The sequence below is a fragment of the Eurosta solidaginis genome, chromosome 2 (genome assembly GCF_040869045.1).
Source record: "Eurosta solidaginis isolate ZX-2024a chromosome 2, ASM4086904v1, whole genome shotgun sequence".
In the NCBI taxonomy this organism is placed as follows: Eukaryota; Metazoa; Arthropoda; class Insecta; order Diptera; family Tephritidae; genus Eurosta; species Eurosta solidaginis.
Window position 1 is genome coordinate 42,852,510 of NC_090320.1, and position 9,929 is coordinate 42,862,438.

Below are 9,929 nucleotides of genomic sequence, written 5' to 3' on the forward strand. Positions count from 1 at the left end.
TTTTAAATTCTTAAAAAGTTTTGGATGCATATTTAAAAAAAAATTGGAAAAATTAAAAAAAAAATTGCTTTAGAACTTTTCAAAAAGCTTTGTTATGAAGTTTTTAAAAAAATTATGTTTTAAATTTTTTAATATTTTATTGGAAAATTTAAAAAATGTACTCTTTTTCAAAACTTCTTTCTTGTTTGGAAATTTTTTCAAATATATTATTTTATAAAATTTTGAAAATTTTTTGAAATGTTTTAAAATTTTTTAAATGTGGGCAAGAAATTTTAAATATTTTATTAGAAAATTAAAAAAAAAATTCAAAAATAAACAAAAACTTTTTGTTTGGAGAAAATCAATTTTTTAAATGTGTTTGGAAATCCTGGTAGCAAATTTTTCAAAAAAACTAGTTTTAATTTTTTCAAAACATTTGCTGGCAAATTTTTAAGGTATTCGTTTGAAAATTTAAAAAAGTTAAATCCAAAAAATAAAGAACAAAAATTGCTTTTTCTTAAAAGTCAAAAAAAAAATTTCAAACATCTTCTAGAGTTCTGGGTGCATATTTTCCAACCAATTTTGCAAAAATTAAAAATAGTTTTAAAAGTTTTGTTCTAAGATTATTCAAAAAATTATGTTTTCAATTATTTTTAATATTTTATTGGAAAATCGTAAAAAAATTGGTTTCAAAACTTTGCAAAACTGTTCGTTTGGAAATTTTTTCAAATATTTTAATTTATAAAATTTTGAAAATTTTTTGAAACATTTTAAAGTTTTTAAAATATAAGCATAAAGTTGGAAACTTAAAAGTGCCTAAACTAAGACTTCCATGAAACAAGTGTGATTTATTGTTTACATTAGCTTAGACTTGTCGATAAATTTAACTTTAGCAGCGTTTAATGAGTCCCGCAGGTCAAGTGATAAGCGCTGAACTTGTGCTATTTATTGCCTTTTAAGTTTTAACTTTTCTTTAAACAAAGTATAGGGCATTTTTATAATCGCATAAGCATGCTTACACAAAACATGTACAACACATCACATTTACGTGGCAATAAAAATATTTAACCTTTTAAACACATTTCTTCATATAAGTTGGCAATGGAATCAATTGATTTTGTTTATTTTCATTTTTACTTGAACTTGATATTGAAAAACTTTAGCAATTGTTGCACTATACATATATAAGCAACCACATACATATGTACACATGCATGCTAAGAATAAGAATAAGCGACGACATTGACGACAAACACTTTAAGTACTTGTTGTACACACGCTCACAACAACAACAACCAAACATAACAATTACATAACAACGCCATAGCCATAAAGTTAACAACAAAAGAGGAATCAAACTACATATGTACATATGTATGTAGATTTTAGGGGGGAGGGGGTGGGGGGATATATTGACAGTGAAAAATATTGCACTAGTGAACAACTTACTTATAGTTTGTAAGAAGCCAGCAAATAAAGGGAATCAATAAAAGGACAATATCAAGGTCATAATAGAAAAGAAGTAAGGAAGGCTAAGTTCGGGTGTAAGCGAACATTACATACTCAGCTGAGAGCTTTGGAGACAAAATAAGGAAAAATCATCATGTAGGAAAATGAACTTAGGGTAACCCTGGAATGTGTTTGTACTATATGGGTATCAAATTAAAGGTATTATTGAGGGTTTTAAAAGGGAGTGGCCCTTAGTTGTATATGTGAAGGCGTTTTCGAGATATCGACCAAAATGGAGACCAGGGTGACCTAGAATATCATCTGTCGGGTACCGTTAATTTATTTATATATGTAATACAACGAACAGTATTCCTGCCAAGATTCCAAGGGCTTTTGATTTCGCCCAGCAGAACTTTTTCATTTTCTTCTACTTAATATGGTAGGTGTCACGCGCATTTTACAAAGTTTTTTCTAAAGTTATATTTTGCGTCAATAAACCAATCCAATTACCATGTTTCATCCCTTTTTTCGTATTTGGTATAGAATTATGGAATTTTTCATTTTTCGTAATTTTCAATATCGAAAAAGTGGGCGTGGTCACAGCGGATTTCGGCCATTTGTTATACCAAGATAAAGTGAGTTCAGATAAGTACGTAAACTAAGTTTAGTAAATATATATCGATTTTTGGTCAAGTTATCGTGTTAACGGCCGAGCGGAAGGACAGACGGTCGACTGTGTATAAAAACTGGGCGTGGCTTCAACCGATTTTGCCCATTTTCACAGAAAACAGTTATCGTCATAAAATATATGCCCTTAAAAAAATTTCACAAGGATTGAATTAAATGAAAAAGGGCGGAGCGACGCCCATTTTGAATTTTTTTTTTATTTTTGTATTTTGTGGCACCATATCATTACTGGAGTTGAATGTTGACATAATTTACTTATATACTGTAAAGATATAAAATTTTTTGTTAAACTTTGACTTAAAATTTTTTTTTTTTAAAGTGGGCGTGTTCGTCATCCGATTTTGCTAGTTTTATTTTAGCACATATATAGTAGTAGTAGTAACGTTCCTGCCAAATTTCATCATGATATCTTCAACGACTGCCAAATTACAGCTTGCAAAACTTTAAAATTACCTTCTTTTAAAAGTGTGCGGTGCCAATTTTGTCCAAAATTTTACTAATTTTCTATTCTGCGTCATAAGGTCAACCCAACTACCAAGTTCCATCGCTTTATCCGTCTTTGGTAATGAATAATCGCACTTTTTATATTTTTCGAAATTTTCGATATCGAAAAAGTGGGCGTGGTTGTAGTCCGATTTCGATCATTTTAAATAGCGATCTGAGGTGAGTACCCAGGAACCTACATACTAAATTCCATCATGATACCTCAAAATTTACTCAAGTTATAGTGTGGATGGGCGGACATGGCTAAATGAATTTCTCTTTTCGCCCAGATCATTTTGATATATAGAAGTCTATATCTCGATTAGTTTATGCCGTTACGGATTACCGTTATGCGAACAAAGTTAATATACTCTGTGAGCTCTGCTTAGCTGAGTATAAAAATGAAGCTGCAAGACCAAGTCCATCCATAAGAGGATGTATAAAAAAGGTTATATCAATAACCACTATAGGTATGTATGTATGTGTGTGTGTGTGTGTCTTTTAAACGTAACAAAGAAAAGTTGAAACGCCAAACAGCTAATAACAGCAATGAATAAAGATGTGTATGGAAGAATATGAGAAAGAATTGCAGACCGCAATATGAGATGACTTTTCACTTTTTCTTTCTTAATTGACAAACTTTGTAAATAAAAGTGCCACGCTTTTATTTTATTCGAAATATTCAAATGCTACAATTTTTCATACATTATGTGTACGTATTTAACAAAAGATGCGAATTGATGTAAACATGTCTATACATGGGTAGATGTCTGTAAATAACTTTTTGTTACTTTTGATCAAGTTCACTTCCTTTGGGTAATGTTTGCCAAATACCTTGTGTCTATATATATAAAAATCAAATTCTGTGTGTGTGTGTGTGTGTGTGTGTGCTCGCTATGGAAACGTATTTCTGACACTTCAATCATCACCGAATTTTGGCTATAGGTTCCTTCGATTAACACGAAGGTTTTAGGCTAAAAATAATTTCGATATATAAAAGGGGCGTGGCACCTCCAATACAAATGGAATCTTTGGTACTGCATAACTCTGATGGTATACATGCCAGAACATTGAAATTCAGTAAGGAATTATATGAGGTCAATCCCAAACACCTCCAAGAAAATGTGGAAATGGGAAAAAGGGGGCGTGGCACCTCCCATACAAATGGAATATATCATACTGCATATATCTGGATGTAGCAATGGTAGGATAATGAAAATTGGTAAGGAGCTATATGACGTTAAGTCCTAAAACCTTCAGTAAAATGTGGAATTGGGAAAAAGGGGCGTGGCACCTCCCATACAAATGGAATATATCATACTGCATATCTCTGGATGTAGCAATAGTAGGATAATGAAAATTGGTTAGGAGCTATATGACGTTAAGTCCTAAAACCTTCAGTAAAATGTGGAATTGGGAAAAAGGGGCGTGGCACCTTCCCTACAAATGGATTTTTTCAGAACTATGGCTGCCGTACAAACTTAGGTTATTTTAACACCTAAAAATGGGATTTTTCAGGACTATGGCTGCCGAACAAACTTAGGTTATTTTAACACCTAAAGTTTGACTCCATTGTTGAGTGTGACTGTTATTCCTTTTGTACGTTCAGTAATCTGCCGCCGTTAAAGAAATTTGTTAGCTTCAGTCTATCTACATCTTCTATAAAAATCAAATTCTGTGTGTATGTTCCCTATGGAAACGTATTTCCCACACTTCAATCATCACCAAATTTTGGTTCCTTCGATCAAGACGAAGGTTTTTCATTTTTCAGAATTAAGAATTTTAAATTTAAAGTATTTTTTTGGCTATGCGAACGAGCAATCTTAGCTCCCAAAAATGATCATGTATACAAAATCAATGATTGCATTCAAAACCAAATTCCTGGTGAAGTGACGAAATATAAATCGATCGACACAGTTACAGATGAAGATCAAATTGTGAATTATCCAATTGAATTTTTAAACTCTTTAGAACCACCTGGAATGCCTGCGCATATATTAACTTTGAAAATTGGCTCACCAATCGTGCTTCGTCGGAATTTAGACCCACCAAAATTGTGCAATGGAACCAGACTTTGCTTTAAGAAAGAAAGAAATGCCGAGTGTAATCGAAGCAACAATCATCAGCGGTAAAAGCAAAGGTGAATATGAGCTCATACCAAGGATCCCAATGATTCCTACAGATTTGCCATTAAATTTTAAGCGCTTACAGTTTCCTGTACGCCTTGCTTTTGCAATTACAATCAACAAAGCGCAAGGACAATCGCTTACTGTTCCAGGATTAAATTTAGAGAGTTCGTGCTTTTCCCATGGCCAGTTATATGTTGCCAAAACATTTGTTTATCTTTGCACCGAACGAAAAAACCAAAAATATTGTATACCCACATGCATTACAATAATAAAATGTTTTAAACGAAAATTTCATCAAATATGCGTACAAAATTCCATTCAATTTACAGAACAATAAACTAAATTATCAACGAAAAAACAGAAAAAATAATGCAACATTCATTCGATCTCGGGCGTTTCAACGTAGCTAGTATTTTCTGGGATTCTGCTCTCCAAGAGGAATAATTTGGCACAAAGCGATTACTAAAGATCTATGTTGAGCATTTGTAAAGTGATCGCTTTCAAAAAATATTTCTGCCTTACTTCCAATAAAAATATTCCTTGGGTTAAGATAATTAGTATTGTTACGAATATTAGCAACACTAAGGGGTACTGTCATCTCTAAGCCGATGCTAAGAGTGACTTGTATGCACATCCATAAATCAATCATTATGTATCTACATAAACGAATCAATCACTATGTCTACACATATGTACGTACACGCAGCGGAGAAGCAACGCACAAACAGATGCAGATATCTTATCTGAGATGCTCCCAAAAGTATGTAATTGTAATTGTGGAAGTGTCGCTCACAAATACACGCGCATATGAGAGCTACACACGTGTATCTGTACTTATAATTATATACCAGTAACTAAGTAAATTTTGGAAGCGCCTCGAAGATGCAACGAGGAAATCACACAGTATAAAAGCAGCAACAGTAGAGGCGCGATAATCAGTTTCGATTAATCACGCTATCTGTCGAGCAATAGAAGTGTTATTTTGAAAGTACTTGAATAAAGGTCATTTTACATTATTAAATATTGGAGTTATTTATTCAACAGTTTAGTGATTCGAACTTAGCAGAAGGTTGCAAATAAGAGGATTTGCAGTAAATTCGTTACAGTATTATAAGTGATGTACATTGAATTTTTTCAAATATCCAATATCCTATCATGGTATAATATCGGCAAACATTTTCTGATTGAATTCTTTGGTGCAGGCGGGAAATATAAACAAACTTTTAATTCTGTAACTGATATTAAATTTGACAACTGTATAGCAGAAACGCCCTAACTTTCAGACACAAAGAAAGAAAATATAGCCGCATCGCCGCGTGAGGCGTACGCATGAAGACAATTTCCAGAGTGAGCCAACGAGTTAAATAAATGCCCAGTCTCTTACGTGGCTTAACACTACAATAATCTTGGAATTCCTTTAACTCATTAATTTGCTTTAGGCCTTGTGAATAAAATTTAAATATCGACATCCCATCACTTTTTGTTTGTCATGTTCATATTTCATGTTTCACTAACTCTAAATACCCATCGGTATGCTTGCTCGCATAACTGGAACATAAATTAAGGGAGTGGCAAGTACACTTAATATAAAACAAATTACTCTTATGCTTTGATTTAGTTTTCAATTCAAGAATGTCTTCATCAGAGGCAGACTCCGTCTCAGTTCTTTAAGGTGTACGTGCATTTCCAACAACTTTTTTTGAGTTCAAATAGTGACAAAAAAAAGTATCACGAAAAGTGTTTGATAACCGATCGAAATATCTAGCCACCATAACAATATTTTCTGATTGGCCGCTTGTATCATCAACAATTAATGAAAATTGCTGTGCTTGAAGTGCTATTCTTCGTATTCATTTTAATAACAGCAATCTTTTTTCATAAGAAATCCATTGAGGTAAATTGAAAATTATACAAGGTTTAAAAAAGTTGTGGAAAATTTTGCGGGGAGTGTTGTACATATTTACCTCAGTGAAAAACGGACAAAATTACCAAAATCTTGGCTACAGCCCAAAAAGGACCAAAATTAAACAACCAGCGGACCAAATGGGGTTGGAGGGGACCATTTTTGGTCCAAATGGACCAAAGTGGCAACCGTGTCTTCAACCCTTTAGCTAGTCAGCAACAAAAGGACATATGTGCATAACCTTTATTAACTGCCAGAGAGTGTCGAACAAACTATGATATGTTATCTAAGGACAGAAATATTTCAAATGTTTGTATGCTTTTCGCAAAGTGCGCCAGCAAACAAAACAAAACACTTTCTTTTATATTGATTCCGAATTGCGATAAAATACAAATGAAATAAAATTTATGATGACTTCTGATCATTTTGTTTGTGGACTTGCGCGCCGTCATACGTAACGTTTAGAGCTGGGAAAATATTAATTTTCCTGTAATTTTATCACAGCGCCTAAGATATGACAGTAAATCACAGCGACCGAAGAAATTGCTTTTGCTGATTGACTGGGACGGCAACGACGCTTAGCAATAACTGCTATCAAAGACCTTATCACAGTAGGCGTCATCGGTTACTGCGTTATCGAGTAGTAAATAGCTATACAAATCACTGAGTCCTTGTTTGATTTTGCGCTGCTTTGATTGGGTTTGTGGTTGCGAGTATTGATAAGCGCGATTGTGGACTGCAACTCAGGTCATATTCTAGCATCTTAAAACTGTTCAGTCGCAGCTACTATTAGAATTCGGTGCGACTTAGTAGTCGCAGTTGAAAATCACGCTGTTCTTCAAAAGTCGTGTGATCTGCCATCTCTAAGCTGTGCACGAAAATGTTAAATGCTGAGTATGGCTTAGTATATGCCAAGGCAACACTTATTATCCTGAGAAAAAAATTTTAAATTATTTTGTGATTTATTAATTTCTAATTATTTGCGTGAAGATTTCTCAATGATTTAAAAATCATCAAAAGACCAGTTTTTCAACATTTCTATTTTCAAGATGATTTAAAGTCCCGACACATAAGCAGATTTTCATATAGATGCGTTCTACTCAATCTTATGCATTATGAGTAGAGTACACGTATTTTTATGGAGAACGATAGATTGAGCGACACTGGCGCCATCTGACATTGAGAAGTCGCCAACTCCCAAATTTGGTACAAGCAAAGCTTAAGAAGAAGAATTTGACATTTACTTTGGCTAAGGGTGTGGGCACACTTTGCAAATGAAATCATTTTTCCCACTCCTTGCTAACTTTTCTAACACTTTTCGAAATTAAAAACTGCAATCTAACAAATGAATACGACACAAAATAAGTTAGCAAGTATTTTTGTTGTATAGGGAGAATGTTTATTCCAATGCGAAAATTTGTATGTGAATGGGCAAGGCGAAATAAACTACAATTGCCAAGTCTGAAGTTCCTTCATATTTACAAACGCAGCATCTTGGTTGCTTGTGGCGATGTTATTGGAATGCATAAGCTTGTGTAAAACGCATCTAAATATATATGAAAAATGTCATTGTACCGCGGCCTTGAGGCATTAATTTCCTTAATTCCGCGAAATATCTTTGGGTTCCTTTCAGAATATATTCAGAACACTCTCTAGATTAGTTCAGGATCTTTACCGAATAGCTTTGTTTAAGGATTAGGTTAAAAAATTTCAGAATGTTTTTACTACCGTTATGGTTATGTAACCAGAACTGCATATTTTTGAAAGGCTTCTGGCACTATTTCAAAATCAATTCTCTAGCTCTTCGCGAAGATTTCGGGATTATTACTGGACTTTTCGGGAGCATTGTAGAATCGTTTTTATCGCTTATGATGGCAAATTATTTTTTTTTTTTCAGGATTTTAGAATAGTTTCCATTTTGTTTTGAAGAAATATTTGAATAATTTTTGGATAATATTCATAAAATGTACCACAGTCGAATAAATTCTATTTTATAAGAGTAACAGGTACTGAAAACTAAAAAAAAAATTGCTATTTCTGGAATAATAGACGGTATGAAATTAGCCTAGTGCTCCTTTTCTCCGCAATAAAACCCATTTCGAAATGGTATCGTGTTCGCGAAAAAACACGTCGTTCCTTTAGTACACAGTTCCAAAAATACCGGGCTACGAAAAAAAACCCGGTTCAGAAAAGACTCATTCCCGAAAATACGTGGCTTCATAAATACCGTGCCAGGAAAAAAACTCTATTCAGAAAACACTCATTTCCGAAAATACATGGTTCCAAAAGACAAGATTCTGAAAAAAATCTCTACCAAGTTGAGCAGATAAGAGAAAGTAACCGACTTCGAAAAATTCATGAGTATTTTTACGTTTTCTATTACCTTTATTGTCTTGATTAATTTAAATTACTATGTTTTTATTACTACCGCATTATTTTAAATTATTATTATAGTATTTTTTTGCACAATTATGTACTTTTGCTTACTGTACGTATTCGACTGTTTTTAATGATTATTGTTGTTGTTGTACAAGTGCTTTACGCCATCCGATAGTTACAATCACTCACAAATTGTCGTCGATATCCTCTAACGGGAATCCGAGAAAACTCGCTGTTCCAACATGGTTGGATCTAAGAGATATGGGTGTTTGAGGCTTTGGTTCCATATTGCAATTCAACAGATGATGGGTGCCTTGTGGGGACATGTTAGAAACGAGACTTACATTGGAAATACAGAGGTTGATTCTGGATAAGTAAGAGTTTAACCTATTACAGCATCCAGATTGAAGTGGAGCTAGATTGACGCGCATCTCCCTGCGAAGGTTGCTTTCCTCAAGTGTGAGTTCATCGGGAATTTGTTGGCGGGGCTCACTGGGAATTTGTTGCCAACTCTTTGTTGATGTTTTTGAAGGTCTTTTAGTGTTTGTTTTCTTCAAACGGCTTACTTCTTGAGTGCCGAATTTCTTCATAGTGCTTACGGAGATTACTTGAGTGACTGTGAGGTGGAATCTCTTCATTCAAATGTGCTCAAGTTTCTGATTATTCAACAGAAACATTTTGTTCAGCATTTCATTTCTCTCCTTTATGGAAAGTACTCTCTCCTCACTGTGTAGATGATGTTCTGGTGTTATAAGAAGACTTCCCGTGGTAGTTCTGAGCGCGGTGTTTTGAGGGGCCCGCAGTTTCTACCAGTGTGCTTCTTTTAGGCTCGACGACCTTATAGGATTGTTTTATAAGTGGCTATGAGCGTTCATTTGTCTTTGTCCCAAGTGCTACGAGCGAGGGATTGAGGATTTTGT